At 45.2% G+C, this 17,417-nt stretch overlaps 18 non-coding genes across 18 annotated transcripts; 9 read left to right on the top strand and 9 right to left on the bottom strand.

Moving 5' to 3' along the window:
- Window positions 1-158: 158 nt before the first annotated feature.
- TRNAR-ACG (transfer RNA arginine (anticodon ACG)) lies at window positions 159-231 on the top strand. Its single transcript has one exon. It is a non-coding gene; the product is annotated as a tRNA-Arg (tRNA).
- Window positions 232-1,241: 1,010 nt separating this feature from the next.
- LOC147704601 (U6 spliceosomal RNA) lies at window positions 1,242-1,348 on the bottom strand. Its single transcript, XR_015299049.1, has one exon. It is a non-coding gene; the product is annotated as a U6 spliceosomal RNA (small nuclear RNA).
- A 714-nt stretch (window positions 1,349-2,062) lies between these two features.
- Window positions 2,063-2,135, top strand: TRNAR-ACG (transfer RNA arginine (anticodon ACG)). Its single transcript has one exon. It is a non-coding gene; the product is annotated as a tRNA-Arg (tRNA).
- Window positions 2,136-3,145: 1,010 nt separating this feature from the next.
- On the bottom strand, window positions 3,146-3,253 carry LOC147704599 (U6 spliceosomal RNA). Its single transcript, XR_015298442.1, has one exon. It is a non-coding gene; the product is annotated as a U6 spliceosomal RNA (small nuclear RNA).
- Window positions 3,254-3,967: 714 nt separating this feature from the next.
- Window positions 3,968-4,040, top strand: TRNAR-ACG (transfer RNA arginine (anticodon ACG)). The gene has a single exon. It is a non-coding gene; the product is annotated as a tRNA-Arg (tRNA).
- A 1,012-nt stretch (window positions 4,041-5,052) lies between these two features.
- On the bottom strand, window positions 5,053-5,160 carry LOC147704597 (U6 spliceosomal RNA). The gene has a single exon (XR_015298441.1). It is a non-coding gene; the product is annotated as a U6 spliceosomal RNA (small nuclear RNA).
- Window positions 5,161-5,874: 714 nt separating this feature from the next.
- On the top strand, window positions 5,875-5,947 carry TRNAR-ACG (transfer RNA arginine (anticodon ACG)). Its single transcript has one exon. It is a non-coding gene; the product is annotated as a tRNA-Arg (tRNA).
- Window positions 5,948-6,540: 593 nt separating this feature from the next.
- TRNAR-ACG (transfer RNA arginine (anticodon ACG)) lies at window positions 6,541-6,613 on the top strand. The gene has a single exon. It is a non-coding gene; the product is annotated as a tRNA-Arg (tRNA).
- A 1,010-nt stretch (window positions 6,614-7,623) lies between these two features.
- Window positions 7,624-7,730, bottom strand: LOC147704594 (U6 spliceosomal RNA). The gene has a single exon (XR_015299048.1). It is a non-coding gene; the product is annotated as a U6 spliceosomal RNA (small nuclear RNA).
- A 714-nt stretch (window positions 7,731-8,444) lies between these two features.
- Window positions 8,445-8,517, top strand: TRNAR-ACG (transfer RNA arginine (anticodon ACG)). Its single transcript has one exon. It is a non-coding gene; the product is annotated as a tRNA-Arg (tRNA).
- Window positions 8,518-9,527: 1,010 nt separating this feature from the next.
- Window positions 9,528-9,634, bottom strand: LOC147704592 (U6 spliceosomal RNA). The gene has a single exon (XR_015299047.1). It is a non-coding gene; the product is annotated as a U6 spliceosomal RNA (small nuclear RNA).
- Window positions 9,635-10,348: 714 nt separating this feature from the next.
- Window positions 10,349-10,421, top strand: TRNAR-ACG (transfer RNA arginine (anticodon ACG)). Its single transcript has one exon. It is a non-coding gene; the product is annotated as a tRNA-Arg (tRNA).
- Window positions 10,422-11,431: 1,010 nt separating this feature from the next.
- LOC147704590 (U6 spliceosomal RNA) lies at window positions 11,432-11,538 on the bottom strand. The gene has a single exon (XR_015299046.1). It is a non-coding gene; the product is annotated as a U6 spliceosomal RNA (small nuclear RNA).
- Window positions 11,539-12,252: 714 nt separating this feature from the next.
- TRNAR-ACG (transfer RNA arginine (anticodon ACG)) lies at window positions 12,253-12,325 on the top strand. The gene has a single exon. It is a non-coding gene; the product is annotated as a tRNA-Arg (tRNA).
- A 1,010-nt stretch (window positions 12,326-13,335) lies between these two features.
- LOC147704588 (U6 spliceosomal RNA) lies at window positions 13,336-13,442 on the bottom strand. Its single transcript, XR_015298258.1, has one exon. It is a non-coding gene; the product is annotated as a U6 spliceosomal RNA (small nuclear RNA).
- A 714-nt stretch (window positions 13,443-14,156) lies between these two features.
- TRNAR-ACG (transfer RNA arginine (anticodon ACG)) lies at window positions 14,157-14,229 on the top strand. The gene has a single exon. It is a non-coding gene; the product is annotated as a tRNA-Arg (tRNA).
- Window positions 14,230-15,239: 1,010 nt separating this feature from the next.
- Window positions 15,240-15,346, bottom strand: LOC147704586 (U6 spliceosomal RNA). The gene has a single exon (XR_015299045.1). It is a non-coding gene; the product is annotated as a U6 spliceosomal RNA (small nuclear RNA).
- A 1,797-nt stretch (window positions 15,347-17,143) lies between these two features.
- On the bottom strand, window positions 17,144-17,250 carry LOC147704585 (U6 spliceosomal RNA). The gene has a single exon (XR_015299044.1). It is a non-coding gene; the product is annotated as a U6 spliceosomal RNA (small nuclear RNA).
- Window positions 17,251-17,417: the final 167 nt, after the last annotated feature.

Below are 17,417 nucleotides of genomic sequence, written 5' to 3'. Positions count from 1 at the left end.
CTTTTAGGTGCTTCCTTCTCCTAAAGTCCTTTGTAAAACTTGGGAAAACCTCACAGAACAGACTTCCAGGAGGTCAGATGGGTTTCCTTGTGCCTTCACACACACATACACACACTTTCTAGCCCACTTAAGGACAAAAGGATGTGTAAGTCTACATAGGGCCAGTGGCGCAATGGATAACGCGTCTGACTACGGATCAGAAGATTGTAGGTTCGACTCCTATCTGGCTCGGAAGGGTTGTAGGTCCCTGTTTGATTATATTCCTGTGGAATTTTTATTTACCTCAGACTTGTTGTAGGTTCAATATTCTCCAGCAGGACTCATCCAGCAGTTGTTCCACGGTAGAGCGCAAGTAATAGGACCACAGCTAGTTAAACGTTTCCCATTTGCTGCTGGACTCTATGTGATGGCCGTCACGTGGTGTGCTGCTTTTGTATTTCAACATGGGTCCCTGATACTCTTAATTGCGAAAAAGCTTGTTGACAAAAGTGTGTGTGCGCGAGGGTCTGTGGACGTAGGCAGGTGTGTGCACTTGAATGCTTACCCATTTACATGTGTGAGAGGAACAAACCAACTCCCTGTGGGCTGCAGGCTTACAACTGGTAGCCCCAGTAGCCAGGCAGAACCACAGGTAAGGAGAGAGAGAAAGTTGGTCCATTATTAGAGAAGGACCATAAGCATCTTGCACTGCTACCTTCTTCCCCTCTCAGCCACGATCGGCCAAGACCTCTCTATTAGGGTAGAGGGTGAACATTTCTTGGACCTCAGAAACTGAGGGATGTAGACCCAATATGTCCTCCAAGCGCCTAGAGACCTGGTGCCCAATCTGGCATGGTGTTTTTCAGCTTACCCGACCAATCCGGTTGCAAGGTGGACTTTAACAATACTGCTAAAAAGGCACTCCCAGACATCCCTGAGGCCTTCATTTGCATAGGCCCTGCCCTTCTCTTTGTCCTGCTTCCCACAAATCAACACAACACTGCAGCAGTATAGATTTGGGGGTGGTGAAGAATAATGACAGTGAGGCTAAAAAAGAGAAAGAAAAGTCCCAGAAGTCCTGCAGGCTTCCTTGCTAAATGCAGCTGAACATAGAGCGCACCTTCTTTACTGCAAAGCAAATACATTAAAAATGTTGAGGAGAGACTAATTGAAAAATACATATTACGGGGACAGCACTGGGACCTGCTTTATTTTTTCAATTAGTCTTGAAAACAAAAAAGATTTCTCTCCTGAAAGCTGTTAAAAATATGGAACGCTTCACGAATTTGCGTGTCATCCTTGCGCAGGGGCCATGCTAATCTTCTCTGTATCGTTCCAATTTTAGTATATGTGCTGCCGAAGCGAGCACACTTTATTGATGAACTGACAATGTTTATAAACTCTCTAAATCTACAGTCTCTAGACATAGGGTGGCCTGGCAGAGATGCTCAGATGGCCAGTACGCATTCAAATCTGAGCCAATGGTCAAAAATGTATGAAGAGTAGCAATCCATTATTCTTCACTGCATTTGTGGTCCAAGACTAAACACACCGTAAGTATGTAGATTATACCAGGTTTGCAAAGGCTCCTGGGTCGGGCTACAGACAAGGAGCATTGTGACGTCACGCTGCCTGTGGAACAGTGATATTAAAGGTGAAACAGCTGCACAGTAGGTTAGGTGAAGGGCTCTGAGAGTGGAAAGGCAGCATGCTTGGGTCCCTGGACAAGGTGAGCTTATGATAATGTGTCTGAATGTTCACCTGTGTTGTAATATTAAACCCCTTATTGTTGTAAACGCCTACTTACTAAGGAGTTCTCAAGCTCAGCCCCACACAGACCTGGAACTGATTATGTTAATGCAAACTATTTAAGAAACTGAGCCTGATCTAAAAGATTTCCTTGGATCTAGGACCATTTCGCCTAGCTTTTAGGTGCTTCCTTCTCCTAAAGTCCTTTGTAAAACTTGGGAAAACCTCACAGAACAGACTTCCAGGAGGTCAGATGGGTTTCCTTGTGCCTTCACACACACATACACACACTTTCTAGCCCACTTAAGGACAAAAGGATGCGTAAGTCTACATAGGGCCAGTGGCGCAATGGATAACGCGTCTGACTACGGATCAGAAGATTGTAGGTTCGACTCCTATCTGGCTCGGAAGGGTTGTAGGTCCCTGTTTGATTATATTCCTGTGGAATTTTTATTTACCTCAGACTTGTTGTAGGTTCAATATTCTCCAGCAGGACTCATCCAGCAGTTGTTCCACGGTAGAGCGCAAGTAATAGGACCACAGCTAGTTAAACGTTTCCCATTTGCTGCTGGACTCTATGTGATGGCCGTCACGTGGTGTGCTGCTTTTGTATTTCAACATGGGTCCCTGATATTCTTAATTGCGAAAAAGCTTGTTGACAAAAGTGTGTGTGCGCGAGGGTCTGTGGACGTAGGCAGGTGTGTGCACTTGAATGCTTACCCATTTACATGTGTGAGAGGAACAAACCAACTCCCTGTGGGCTGCAGGCTTACAACTGGTAGCCCCAGTAGCCAGGCAGAACCACAGGTAAGGAGAGAGAGAAAGTTGGTCCATTATTAGAGAAGGACCATAAGCATCTTGCACTGCTACCTTCTTCCCCTCTCAGCCACGATTGGCCAAGACCTCTCTATTAGGGTAGAGGGTGAACATTTCTTGGACCTCAGAAACTGAGGGATGTAGACCCAATATGTCCTCCAAGCGCCTAGACACCTGGTGCCCAATCTGGCATGGTGTTTTTCAGCTTACCCGACCAATCCGGTTGCAAGGTGGACTTTAACAATACTGCTAAAAAGGCACTCCCAGACATCCCTGAGGCCTTCATTTGCATAGGCCCTGCCCTTCTCTTTGTCCTGCTTCCCACAAAGCAACACAACACTGCAGCAGTATAGATTTGGGGGTGGTGAAGAATAATGACAGTGAGGCTAAAAAAGAGAAAGAAAAGTCCCAGAAGTCCTGCAGGCTTCCTTGCTAAATGCAGCTGAACATAGAGCGCACCTTCTTTACTGCAAAGCAAATACATTAAAAATGTTGAGGAGAGACTAATTGAAAAATACATATTACGGGGACAGCACTGGGACCTGCTTTATTTTTTCAATTAGTCTTGAAAACAAAAAAGATTTCTCTCCTGAAAGCTGTTAAAAATATGGAACGCTTCACGAATTTGCGTGTCATCCTTGCGCAGGGGCCATAGCTAATCTTCTCTGTATCGTTCCAATTTTAGTATATGTGCTGCCGAAGCGAGCACACTTTATTGATGAACTGACAATGTTTATAAACTCTCTAAATCTACAGTCTCTAGACATAGGGTGGCCTGGCAGAGATGCTCAGATGGCCAGTACGCATTCAAATCTGAGCCAATGGTCAAAAATGTATGAAGAGTAGCAATCCATTATTCTTCACTGCATTTGTGGTCCAAGACTAAACACACCGTAAGTATGTAGATTATACCAGGTTTGCAAAGGCTCCTGGTTCGGGCTACAGACAAGGAGCATTGTGACGTCACACTGCCTGTGGAACAGTGATATTAAAGGTGAAACAGCTGCACAGTAGGTTAGGTGAAGGGCTCTGAGAGTGGAAAGGCAGCATGCTTGGGTCCCTGGACAAGGTGAGCGTATGATAATGTGTCTGAATGTTCACCTGTGTTGTAATATTAAACCCCTTATTGTTGTAAACGCCTACTTACTAAGGAGTTCTCAAGCTCAGCCCCACACAGACCTGGAACTGATTATGTTAATGCAAACTATTTAAGAAAATGAGCCTGATCTAAAAGATTTCCTTGGATCTAGGACCATTTCGCCTAGCTTTTAGGTGCTTCCTTCTCCTAAAGTCCTTTGTAAAACTTGGGAAAACCTCACAGAACAGACTTCCAGGAGGTCAGATGGGTTTCCTTGTGCCTTCACACACACATACACACACTTTCTAGCCCACTTAAGGACAAAAGGATGCGTAAGTCTACATAGGGCCAGTGGCGCAATGGATAACGCGTCTGACTACGGATCAGAAGATTGTAGGTTCGACTCCTATCTGGCTCGGAAGGGTTGTAGGTCCCTGTTTGATTATATTCCTGTGGAATTTTTATTTACCTCAGACTTGTTGTAGGTTCAATATTCTCCAGCAGGACTCATCCAGCAGTTGTTCCACGGTAGAGCGCAAGTAATAGGACCACAGCTAGTTAAACGTTTCCCATTTGCTGCTGGACTCTATGTGATGGCCGTCACGTGGTGTGCTGCTTTTGTATTTCAACATGGGTCCCTGATACTCTTAATTGCGAAAAAGCTTGTTGACAAAAGTGTGTGTGCGCGAGGGTCTGTGGACGTAGGCAGGTGTGTGCACTTGAATGCTTACCCATTTACATGTGTGAGAGGAACAAACCAACTCCCTGTGGGCTGCAGGCTTACAACTGGTAGCCCCAGTAGCCAGGCAGAACCACAGGTAAGGAGAGAGAGAAAGTTGGTCCATTATTAGAGAAGGACCATAAGCATCTTGCACTGCGCTACCTTCTTCCCCTCTCAGCCACGATCGGCCAAGACCTCTCTATTAGGGTAGAGGGTGAACATTTCTTGGACCTCAGAAACTGAGGGATGTAGACCCAATATGTCCTCCAAGCGCCTAGAGACCTGGTGCCCAATCTGGCATGGTGTTTTTCAGCTTACCCGACCAATCCGGTTGCAAGGTGGACTTTAACAATACTGCTAAAAAGGCACTCCCAGACATCCCTGAGGCCTTCATTTGCATAGGCCCTGCCCTTCTCTTTGTCCTGCTTCCCACAAAGCAACACAACACTGCAGCAGTATAGATTTGGGGGTGGTGAAGAATAATGACAGTGAGGCTAAAAAAGAGAAAGAAAAGTCCCAGAAGTCCTGCAGGCTTCCTTGCTAAATGCAGCTGAACATAGAGCGCACCTTCTTTACTGCAAAGCAAATACATTAAAAATGTTGAGGAGAGACTAATTGAAAAATACATATTACGGGGACAGCACTGGGACCTGCTTTATTTTTTCAATTAGTCTTGAAAACAAAAAAGATTTCTCTCCTGAAAGCTGTTAAAAATATGGAACGCTTCACGAATTTGCGTGTCATCCTTGCGCAGGGGCCATAGCTAATCTTCTCTGTATCGTTCCAATTTTAGTATATGTGCTGCCGAAGCGAGCACACTTTATTGATGAACTGACAATGTTTATAAACTCTCTAAATCTACAGTCTCTAGACATAGGGTGGCCTGGCAGAGATGCTCAGATGGCCAGTACGCATTCAAATCTGAGCCAATGGTCAAAAATGTATGAAGAGTAGCAATCCATTATTCTTCACTGCATTTGTGGTCCAAGACTAAACACACCGTAAGTATGTAGATTATACCAGGTTTGCAAAGGCTCCTGGTTCGGGCTACAGACAAGGAGCATTGTGACGTCACACTGCCTGTGGAACAGTGATATTAAAGGTGAAACAGCTGCACAGTAGGTTAGGTGAAGGGCTCTGAGAGTGGAAAGGCAGCATGCTTGGGTCCCTGGACAAGGTGAGCATATGATAATGTGTCTGAATGTTCACCTGTGTTGTAATATTAAACCCCTTATTGTTGTAAACGCCTACTTACTAAGGAGTTCTCAAGCTCAGCCCCACACAGACCTGGAACTGATTATGTTAATGCAAACTATTTAAGAAACTGAGCCTGATCTAAAAGATTTCCTTGGATCTAGGACCATTTCGCCTAGCTTTTAGGTGCTTCCTTCTCCTAAAGTCCTTTGTAAAACTTGGGAAAACCTCACAGAACAGACTTCCAGGAGGTCAGATGGGTTTCCTTGTGCCTTCACACACACATACACACACTTTCTAGCCCACTTAAGGACAAAAGGATGCGTAAGTCTACATAGGGCCAGTGGCGCAATGGATAACGCGTCTGACTACGGATCAGAAGATTGTAGGTTCGACTCCTATCTGGCTCGGAAGGGTTGTAGGTCCCTGTTTGATTATATTCCTGTGGAATTTTTATTTACCTCAGACTTGTTGTAGGTTCAATATTCTCCAGCAGGACTCATCCAGCAGTTGTTCCACGGTAGAGCGCAAGTAATAGGACCACAGCTAGTTAAACGTTTCCCATTTGCTGCTGGACTCTATGTGATGGCCGTCACGTGGTGTGCTGCTTTTGTATTTCAACATGGGTCCCTGATACTCTTAATTGCGAAAAAGCTTGTTGACAAAAGTGTGTGTGCGCGAGGGTCTGTGGACGTAGGCAGGTGTGTGCACTTGAATGCTTACCCATTTAGGAGTTCTCAAGCTCAGCCCCACACAGACCTGGAACTGATTATGTTAATGCAAACTATTTAAGAAACTGAGCCTGATCTAAAAGATTTCCTTGGATCTAGGACCATTTCGCCTAGCTTTTAGGTGCTTCCTTCTCCTAAAGTCCTTTGTAAAACTTGGGAAAACCTCACAGAACAGACTTCCAGGAGGTCAGATGGGTTTCCTTGTGCCTTCACACACACATACACACACTTTCTAGCCCACTTAAGGACAAAAGGATGCGTAAGTCTACATAGGGCCAGTGGCGCAATGGATAACGCGTCTGACTACGGATCAGAAGATTGTAGGTTCGACTCCTATCTGGCTCGGAAGGGTTGTAGGTCCCTGTTTGATTATATTCCTGTGGAATTTTTATTTACCTCAGACTTGTTGTAGGTTCAATATTCTCCAGCAGGACTCATCCAGCAGTTGTTCCACGGTAGAGCGCAAGTAATAGGACCACAGCTAGTTAAACGTTTCCCATTTGCTGCTGGACTCTATGTGATGGCCGTCACGTGGTGTGCTGCTTTTGTATTTCAACATGGGTCCCTGATACTCTTAATTGCGAAAAAGCTTGTTGACAAAAGTGTGTGTGCGCGAGGGTCTGTGGACGTAGGCAGGTGTGTGCACTTGAATGCTTACCCATTTACATGTGTGAGAGGAACAAACCAACTCCCTGTGGGCTGCAGGCTTACAACTGGTAGCCCCAGTAGCCAGGCAGAACCACAGGTAAGGAGAGAGAGAAAGTTGGTCCATTATTAGAGAAGGACCATAAGCATCTTGCACTGCTACCTTCTTCCCCTCTCAGCCACGATCGGCCAAGACCTCTCTATTAGGGTAGAGGGTGAACATTTCTTGGACCTCAGAAACTGAGGGATGTAGACCCAATATGTCCTCCAAGCGCCTAGACACCTGGTGCCCAATCTGGCATGGTGTTTTTCAGCTTACCCGACCAATCCGGTTGCAAGGTGGACTTTAACAATACTGCTAAAAAGGCACTCCCAGACATCCCTGAGGCCTTCATTTGCATAGGCCCTGCCCTTCTCTTTGTCCTGCTTCCCATAAATCAACACAACACTGCAGCAGTATAGATTTGGGGGTGGTGAAGAATAATGACAGTGAGGCTAAAAAAGAGAAAGAAAAGTCCCAGAAGTCCTGCAGGCTTCCTTGCTAAATGCAGCTGAACATAGAGCGCACCTTCTTTACTGCAAAGCAAATACATTAAAAATGTTGAGGAGAGACTAATTGAAAAATACATATTACGGGGACAGCACTGGGACCTGCTTTATTTTTTCAATTAGTCTTGAAAACAAAAAAGATTTCTCTCCTGAAAGCTGTTAAAAATATGGAACGCTTCACGAATTTGCGTGTCATCCTTGCGCAGGGGCCATGCTAATCTTCTCTGTATCGTTCCAATTTTAGTATATGTGCTGCCGAAGCGAGCACACTTTATTGATGAACTGACAATGTTTATAAACTCTCTAAATCTACAGTCTCTAGACATAGGGTGGCCTGGCAGAGATGCTCAGATGGCCAGTACGCATTCAAATCTGAGCCAATGGTCAAAAATGTATGAAGAGTAGCAATCCATTATTCTTCACTGCATTTGTGGTCCAAGACTAAACACACCGTAAGTATGTAGATTATACCAGGTTTGCAAAGGCTCCTGGGTCGGGCTACAGACAAGGAGCATTGTGACGTCACGCTGCCTGTGGAACAGTGATATTAAAGGTGAAACAGCTGCACAGTAGGTTAGGTGAAGGGCTCTGAGAGTGGAAAGGCAGCATGCTTGGGTCCCTGGACAAGGTGAGCTTATGATAATGTGTCTGAATGTTCACCTGTGTTGTAATATTAAACCCCTTATTGTTGTAAACGCCTACTTACTAAGGAGTTCTCAAGCTCAGCCCCACACAGACCTGGAACTGATTATGTTAATGCAAACTATTTAAGAAACTGAGCCTGATCTAAAAGATTTCCTTGGATCTAGGACCATTTCGCCTAGCTTTTAGGTGCTTCCTTCTCCTAAAGTCCTTTGTAAAACTTGGGAAAACCTCACAGAACAGACTTCCAGGAGGTCAGATGGGTTTCCTTGTGCCTTCACACACACATACACACACTTTCTAGCCCACTTAAGGACAAAAGGATGCGTAAGTCTACATAGGGCCAGTGGCGCAATGGATAACGCGTCTGACTACGGATCAGAAGATTGTAGGTTCGACTCCTATCTGGCTCGGAAGGGTTGTAGGTCCCTGTTTGATTATATTCCTGTGGAATTTGTATTTACCTCAGACTTGTTGTAGGTTCAATATTCTCCAGCAGGACTCATCCAGCAGTTGTTCCACGGTAGAGCGCAAGTAATAGGACCACAGCTAGTTAAACGTTTCCCATTTGCTGCTGGACTCTATGTGATGGCCGTCACGTGGTGTGCTGCTTTTGTATTTCAACATGGGTCCCTGATACTCTTAATTGCGAAAAAGCTTGTTGACAAAAGTGTGTGTGCGCGAGGGTCTGTGGACGTAGGCAGGTGTGTGCACTTGAATGCTTACCCATTTACATGTGTGAGAGGAACAAACCAACTCCCTGTGGGCTGCAGGCTTACAACTGGTAGCCCCAGTAGCCAGGCAGAACCACAGGTAAGGAGAGAGAGAAAGTTGGTCCATTATTAGAGAAGGACCATAAGCATCTTGCACTGCTACCTTCTTCCCCTCTCAGCCACGATCGGCCAAGACCTCTCTATTAGGGTAGAGGGTGAACATTTCTTGGACCTCAGAAACTGAGGGATGTAGACCCAATATGTCCTCCAAGCGCCTAGACACCTGGCGCCCAATCTGGCATGGTGTTTTTCAGCTTACCCGACCAATCCGGTTGCAAGGTGGACTTTAACAATACTGCTAAAAAGGCACTCCCAGACATCCCTGAGGCCTTCATTTGCATAGGCCCTGCCCTTCTCTTTGTCCTGCTTCCCACAAAGCAACACAACACTGCAGCAGTATAGATTTGGGGGTGGTGAAGAATAATGACAGTGAGGCTAAAAAAGAGAAAGAAAAGTCCCAGAAGTCCTGCAGGCTTCCTTGCTAAATGCAGCTGAACATAGAGCGCACCTTCTTTACTGCAAAGCAAATACATTAAAAATGTTGAGGAGAGACTAATTGAAAAATACATATTACGGGGACAGCACTGGGACCTGCTTTATTTTTTCAATTAGTCTTGAAAACAAAAAAGATTTCTCTCCTGAAAGCTGTTAAAAATATGGAACGCTTCACGAATTTGCGTGTCATCCTTGCGCAGGGGCCATGCTAATCTTCTCTGTATCGTTCCAATTTTAGTATATGTGCTGCCGAAGCGAGCACACTTTATTGATGAACTGACAATGTTTATAAACTCTCTAAATCTACAGTCTCTAGACATAGGGTGGCCTGGCAGAGATGCTCAGATGGCCAGTACGCATTCAAATCTGAGCCAATGGTCAAAAATGTATGAAGAGTAGCAATCCATTATTCTTCACTGCATTTGTGGTCCAAGACTAAACACACCGTAAGTATGTAGATTATACCAGGTTTGCAAAGGCTCCTGGTTCGGGCTACAGACAAGGAGCATTGTGACGTCACACTGCCTGTGGAACAGTGATATTAAAGGTGAAACAGCTGCACAGTAGGTTAGGTGAAGGGCTCTGAGAGTGGAAAGGCAGCATGCTTGGGTCCCTGGACAAGGTGAGCGTATGATAATGTGTCTGAATGTTCACCTGTGTTGTAATATTAAACCCCTTATTGTTGTAAACGCCTACTTACTAAGGAGTTCTCAAGCTCAGCCCCACACAGACCTGGAACTGATTATGTTAATGCAAACTATTTAAGAAACTGAGCCTGATCTAAAAGATTTCCTTGGATCTAGGACCATTTCGCCTAGCTTTTAGGTGCTTCCTTCTCCTAAAGTCCTTTGTAAAACTTGGGAAAACCTCACAGAACAGACTTCCAGGAGGTCAGATGGGTTTCCTTGTGCCTTCACACACACATACACACACTTTCTAGCCCACTTAAGGACAAAAGGATGCGTAAGTCTACATAGGGCCAGTGGCGCAATGGATAACGCGTCTGACTACGGATCAGAAGATTGTAGGTTCGACTCCTATCTGGCTCGGAAGGGTTGTAGGTCCCTGTTTGATTATATTCCTGTGGAATTTTTATTTACCTCAGACTTGTTGTAGGTTCAATATTCTCCAGCAGGACTCATCCAGCAGTTGTTCCACGGTAGAGCGCAAGTAATAGGACCACAGCTAGTTAAACGTTTCCCATTTGCTGCTGGACTCTATGTGATGGCCGTCACGTGGTGTGCTGCTTTTGTATTTCAACATGGGTCCCTGATACTCTTAATTGCGAAAAAGCTTGTTGACAAAAGTGTGTGTGCGCGAGGGTCTGTGGACGTAGGCAGGTGTGTGCACTTGAATGCTTACCCATTTACATGTGTGAGAGGAACAAACCAACTCCCTGTGGGCTGCAGGCTTACAACTGGTAGCCCCAGTAGCCAGGCAGAACCACAGGTAAGGAGAGAGAGAAAGTTGGTCCATTATTAGAGAAGGACCATAAGCATCTTGCACTGCTACCTTCTTCCCCTCTCAGCCACGATCGGCCAAGACCTCTCTATTAGGGTAGAGGGTGAACATTTCTTGGACCTCAGAAACTGAGGGATGTAGACCCAATATGTCCTCCAAGCGCCTAGACACCTGGTGCCCAATCTGGCATGGTGTTTTTCAGCTTACCCGACCAATCCGGTTGCAAGGTGGACTTTAACAATACTGCTAAAAAGGCACTCCCAGACATCCCTGAGGCCTTCATTTGCATAGGCCCTGCCCTTCTCTTTGTCCTGCTTCCCACAAAGCAACACAACACTGCAGCAGTATAGATTTGGGGGTGGTGAAGAATAATGACAGTGAGGCTAAAAAAGAGAAAGAAAAGTCCCAGAAGTCCTGCAGGCTTCCTTGCTAAATGCAGCTGAACATAGAGCGCACCTTCTTTACTGCAAAGCAAATACATTAAAAATGTTGAGGAGAGACTAATTGAAAAATACATATTACGGGGACAGCACTGGGACCTGCTTTATTTTTTCAATTAGTCTTGAAAACAAAAAAGATTTCTCTCCTGAAAGCTGTTAAAAATATGGAACGCTTCACGAATTTGCGTGTCATCCTTGCGCAGGGGCCATGCTAATCTTCTCTGTATCGTTCCAATTTTAGTATATGTGCTGCCGAAGCGAGCACACTTTATTGATGAACTGACAATGTTTATAAACTCTCTAAATCTACAGTCTCTAGACATAGGGTGGCCTGGCAGAGATGTTCAGATGGCCAGTACGCATTCAAATCTGAGCCAATGGTCAAAAATGTATGAAGAGTAGCAATCCATTATTCTTCACTGCATTTGTGGTCCAAGACTAAACACACCGTAAGTATGTAGATTATACCAGGTTTGCAAAGGCTCCTGGGTCGGGCTACAGACAAGGAGCATTGTGACGTCACGCTGCCTGTGGAACAGTGATATTAAAGGTGAAACAGCTGCACAGTAGGTTAGGTGAAGGGCCCTGAGAGTGGAAAGGCAGCATGCTTGGGTCCCTGGACAAGGTGAGCTTATGATAATGTGTCTGAATGTTCACCTGTGTTGTAATATTAAACCCCTTATTGTTGTAAACGCCTACTTACTAAGGAGTTCTCAAGCTCAGCCCCACACAGACCTGGAACTGATTATGTTAATGCAAACTATTTAAGAAACTGAGCCTGATCTAAAAGATTTCCTTGGATCTAGGACCATTTCGCCTAGCTTTTAGGTGCTTCCTTCTCCTAAAGTCCTTTGTAAAACTTGGGAAAACCTCACAGAACAGACTTCCAGGAGGTCAGATGGGTTTCCTTGTGCCTTCACACACACATACACACACTTTCTAGCCCACTTAAGGACAAAAGGATGCGTAAGTCTACATAGGGCCAGTGGCGCAATGGATAACGCGTCTGACTACGGATCAGAAGATTGTAGGTTCGACTCCTATCTGGCTCGGAAGGGTTGTAGGTCCCTGTTTGATTATATTCCTGTGGAATTTTTATTTACCTCAGACTTGTTGTAGGTTCAATATTCTCCAGCAGGACTCATCCAGCAGTTGTTCCACGGTAGAGCGCAAGTAATAGGACCACAGCTAGTTAAACGTTTCCCATTTGCTGCTGGACTCTATGTGATGGCCGTCACGTGGTGTGCTGCTTTTGTATTTCAACATGGGTCCCTGATACTCTTAATTGCGAAAAAGCTTGTTGACAAAAGTGTGTGTGCGCGAGGGTCTGTGGACGTAGGCAGGTGTGTGCACTTGAATGCTTACCCATTTACATGTGTGAGAGGAACAAACCAACTCCCTGTGGGCTGCAGGCTTACAACTGGTAGCCCCAGTAGCCAGGCAGAACCACAGGTAAGGAGAGAGAGAAAGTTGGTCCATTATTAGAGAAGGACCATAAGCATCTTGCACTGCTACCTTCTTCCCCTCTCAGCCACGATCGGCCAAGACCTCTCTATTAGGGTAGAGGGTGAACATTTCTTGGACCTCAGAAACTGAGGGATGTAGACCCAATATGTCCTCCAAGCGCCTAGACACCTGGTGCCCAATCTGGCATGGTGTTTTTCAGCTTACCCGACCAATCCGGTTGCAAGGTGGACTTTAACAATACTGCTAAAAAGGCACTCCCAGACATCCCTGAGGCCTTCATTTGCATAGGCCCTGCCCTTCTCTTTGTCCTGCTTCCCACAAATCAACACAACACTGCAGCAGTATAGATTTGGGGGTGGTGAAGAATAATGACAGTGAGGCTAAAAAAGAGAAAGAAAAGTCCCAGAAGTCCTGCAGGCTTCCTTGCTAAATGCAGCTGAACATAGAGCGCACCTTCTTTACTGCAAAGCAAATACATTAAAAATGTTGAGGAGAGACTAATTGAAAAATACATATTACGGGGACAGCACTGGGACCTGCTTTATTTTTTCAATTAGTCTTGAAAACAAAAAAGATTTCTCTCCTGAAAGCTGTTAAAAATATGGAACGCTTCACAAATTTGCGTGTCATCCTTGCGCAGGGGCCATGCTAATCTTCTCTGTATCGTTCCAATTTTAGTATATGTGCTGCCGAAGCGAGCACACTTTATTGATGAACTGACAATGTTTATAAACTCTCTAAATCTACAGTCTCTAGACATAGGGTGGCCTGGCAGAGATGCTCAGATGGCCAGTACGCATTCAAATCTGAGCCAATGGTCAAAAATGTATGAAGAGTAGCAATCCATTATTCTTCACTGCATTTGTGGTCCAAGACTAAACACACCGTAAGTATGTAGATTATACCAGGTTTGCAAAGGCTCCTGGGTCGGGCTACAGACAAGGAGCATTGTGACGTCACGCTGCCTGTGGAACAGTGATATTAAAGGTGAAACAGCTGCACAGTAGGTTAGGTGAAGGGCTCTGAGAGTGGAAAGGCAGCATGCTTGGGTCCCTGGACAAGGTGAGCTTATGATAATGTGTCTGAATGTTCACCTGTGTTGTAATATTAAACCCCTTATTGTTGTAAACGCCTACTTACTAAGGAGTTCTCAAGCTCAGCCCCACACAGACCTGGAACTGATTATGTTAATGCAAACTATTTAAGAAACTGAGCCTGATCTAAAAGATTTCCTTGGATCTAGGACCATTTCGCCTAGCTTTTAGGTGCTTCCTTCTCCTAAAGTCCTTTGTAAAACTTGGGAAAACCTCACAGAACAGACTTCCAGGAGGTCAGATGGGTTTCCTTGTGCCTTCACACACACATACACACACTTTCTAGCCCACTTAAGGACAAAAGGATGCGTAAGTCTACATAGGGCCAGTGGCGCAATGGATAACGCGTCTGACTACGGATCAGAAGATTGTAGGTTCGACTCCTATCTGGCTCGGAAGGGTTGTAGGTCCCTGTTTGATTATATTCCTGTGGAATTTTTATTTACCTCAGACTTGTTGTAGGTTCAATATTCTCCAGCAGGACTCATCCAGCAGTTGTTCCACGGTAGAGCGCAAGTAATAGGACCACAGCTAGTTAAACGTTTCCCATTTGCTGCTGGACTCTATGTGATGGCCGTCACGTGGTGTGCTGCTTTTGTATTTCAACATGGGTCCCTGATACTCTTAATTGCGAAAAAGCTTGTTGACAAAAGTGTGTGTGCGCGAGGGTCTGTGGACGTAGGCAGGTGTGTGCACTTGAATGCTTACCCATTTACATGTGTGAGAGGAACAAACCAACTCCCTGTGGGCTGCAGGCTTACAACTGGTAGCCCCAGTAGCCAGGCAGAACCACAGGTAAGGAGAGAGAGAAAGTTGGTCCATTATTAGAGAAGGACCATAAGCATCTTGCACTGCTACCTTCTTCCCCTCTCAGCCACGATCGGCCAAGACCTCTCTATTAGGGTAGAGGGTGAACATTTCTTGGACCTCAGAAACTGAGGGATGTAGACCCAATATGTCCTCCAAGCGCCTAGACACCTGGTGCCCAATCTGGCATGGTGTTTTTCAGCTTACCCGACCAATCCGGTTGCAAGGTGGACTTTAACAATACTGCTAAAAAGGCACTCCCAGACATCCCTGAGGCCTTCATTTGCATAGGCCCTGCCCTTCTCTTTGTCCTGCTTCCCATAAATCAACACAACACTGCAGCAGTATAGATTTGGGGGTGGTGAAGAATAATGACAGTGAGGCTAAAAAAGAGAAAGAAAAGTCCCAGAAGTCCTGCAGGCTTCCTTGCTAAATGCAGCTGAACATAGAGCGCACCTTCTTTACTGCAAAGCAAATACATTAAAAATGTTGAGGAGAGACTAATTGAAAAATACATATTACGGGGACAGCACTGGGACCTGCTTTATTTTTTCAATTAGTCTTGAAAACAAAAAAGATTTCTCTCCTGAAAGCTGTTAAAAATATGGAACGCTTCACGAATTTGCGTGTCATCCTTGCGCAGGGGCCATGCTAATCTTCTCTGTATCGTTCCAATTTTAGTATATGTGCTGCCGAAGCGAGCACACTTTATTGATGAACTGACAATGTTTATAAACTCTCTAAATCTACAGTCTCTAGACATAGGGTGGCCTGGCAGAGATGCTCAGATGGCCAGTACGCATTCAAATCTGAGCCAATGGTCAAAAATGTATGAAGAGTAGCAATCCATTATTCTTCACTGCATTTGTGGTCCAAGACTAAACACACCGTAAGTATGTAGATTATACCAGGTTTGCAAAGGCTCCTGGGTCGGGCTACAGACAAGGAGCATTGTGACGTCACGCTGCCTGTGGAACAGTGATATTAAAGGTGAAACAGCTGCACAGTAGGTTAGGTGAAGGGCTCTGAGAGTGGAAAGGCAGCATGCTTGGGTCCCTGGACAAGGTGAGCTTATGATAATGTGTCTGAATGTTCACCTGTGTTGTAATATTAAACCCCTTATTGTTGTAAACGCCTACTTACTAAGGAGTTCTCAAGCTCAGCCCCACACAGACCTGGAACTGATTATGTTAATGCAAACTATTTAAGAAACTGAGCCTGATCTAAAAGATTTCCTTGGATCTAGGACCATTTCGCCTAGCTTTTAGGTGCTTCCTTCTCCTAAAGTCCTTTGTAAAACTTGGGAAAACCTCACAGAACAGACTTCCAGGAGGTCAGATGGGTTTCCTTGTGCCTTCACACACACATACACACACTTTCTAGCCCACTTAAGGACAAAAGGATGCGTAAGTCTACATAGGGCCAGTGGCGCAATGGATAACGCGTCTGACTACGGATCAAAAGATTGTAGGTTCGACTCCTATCTGGCTCGGAAGGGTTGTAGGTCCCTGTTTGATTATATTCCTGTGGAATTTGTATTTACCTCAGACTTGTTGTAGGTTCAATATTCTCCAGCAGGACTCATCCAGCAGTTGTTCCACGGTAGAGCGCAAGTAATAGGACCACAGCTAGTTAAACGTTTCCCATTTGCTGCTGGACTCTATGTGATGGCCGTCACGTGGTGTGCTGCTTTTGTATTTCAACATGGGTCCCTGATACTCTTAATTGCGAAAAAGCTTGTTGACAAAAGTGTGTGTGCGCGAGGGTCTGTGGACGTAGGCAGGTGTGTGCACTTGAATGCTTACCCATTTACATGTGTGAGAGGAACAAACCAACTCCCTGTGGGCTGCAGGCTTACAACTGGTAGCCCCAGTAGCCAGGCAGAACCACAGGTAAGGAGAGAGAGAAAGTTGGTCCATTATTAGAGAAGGACCATAAGCATCTTGCACTGCTACCTTCTTCCCCTCTCAGCCACGATCGGCCAAGACCTCTCTATTAGGGTAGAGGGTGAACATTTCTTGGACCTCAGAAACTGAGGGATGTAGACCCAATATGTCCTCCAAGCGCCTAGACACCTGGTGCCCAATCTGGCATGGTGTTTTTCAGCTTACCCGACCAATCCGGTTGCAAGGTGGACTTTAACAATACTGCTAAAAAGGCACTCCCAGACATCCCTGAGGCCTTCATTTGCATAGGCCCTGCCCTTCTCTTTGTCCTGCTTCCCACAAAGCAACACAACACTGCAGCAGTATAGATTTGGGGGTGGTGAAGAATAATGACAGTGAGGCTAAAAAAGAGAAAGAAAAGTCCCAGAAGTCCTGCAGGCTTCCTTGCTAAATGCAGCTGAACATAGAGCGCACCTTCTTTACTGCAAAGCAAATACATTAAAAATGTTGAGGAGAGACTAATTGAAAAATACATATTACGGGGACAGCACTGGGACCTGCTTTATTTTTTCAATTAGTCTTGAAAACAAAAAAGATTTCTCTCCTGAAAGCTGTTAAAAATATGGAACGCTTCACGAATTTGCGTGTCATCCTTGCGCAGGGGCCATGCTAATCTTCTCTGTATCGTTCCAATTTTAGTATATGTGCTGCCGAAGCGAGCACACTTTATTGATGAACTGACAATGTTTATAAACTCTCTAAATCTACAGTCTCTAGACATAGGGTGGCCTGGCAGAGATGCTCAGATGGCCAGTACGCATTCAAATCTGAGCCAATGGTCAAAAATGTATGAAGAGTAGCAATCCATTATTCTTCACTGCATTTGTGGT

This window comes from Lissotriton vulgaris, chromosome 7 (genome assembly GCF_964263255.1).
Source record: "Lissotriton vulgaris chromosome 7, aLisVul1.2, whole genome shotgun sequence".
Taxonomy (NCBI): Eukaryota; Metazoa; Chordata; class Amphibia; order Caudata; family Salamandridae; genus Lissotriton; species Lissotriton vulgaris.
Note: the sequence above shows the minus strand (reverse complement) of the source record. Positions and strands in the feature narration are given on the sequence as shown.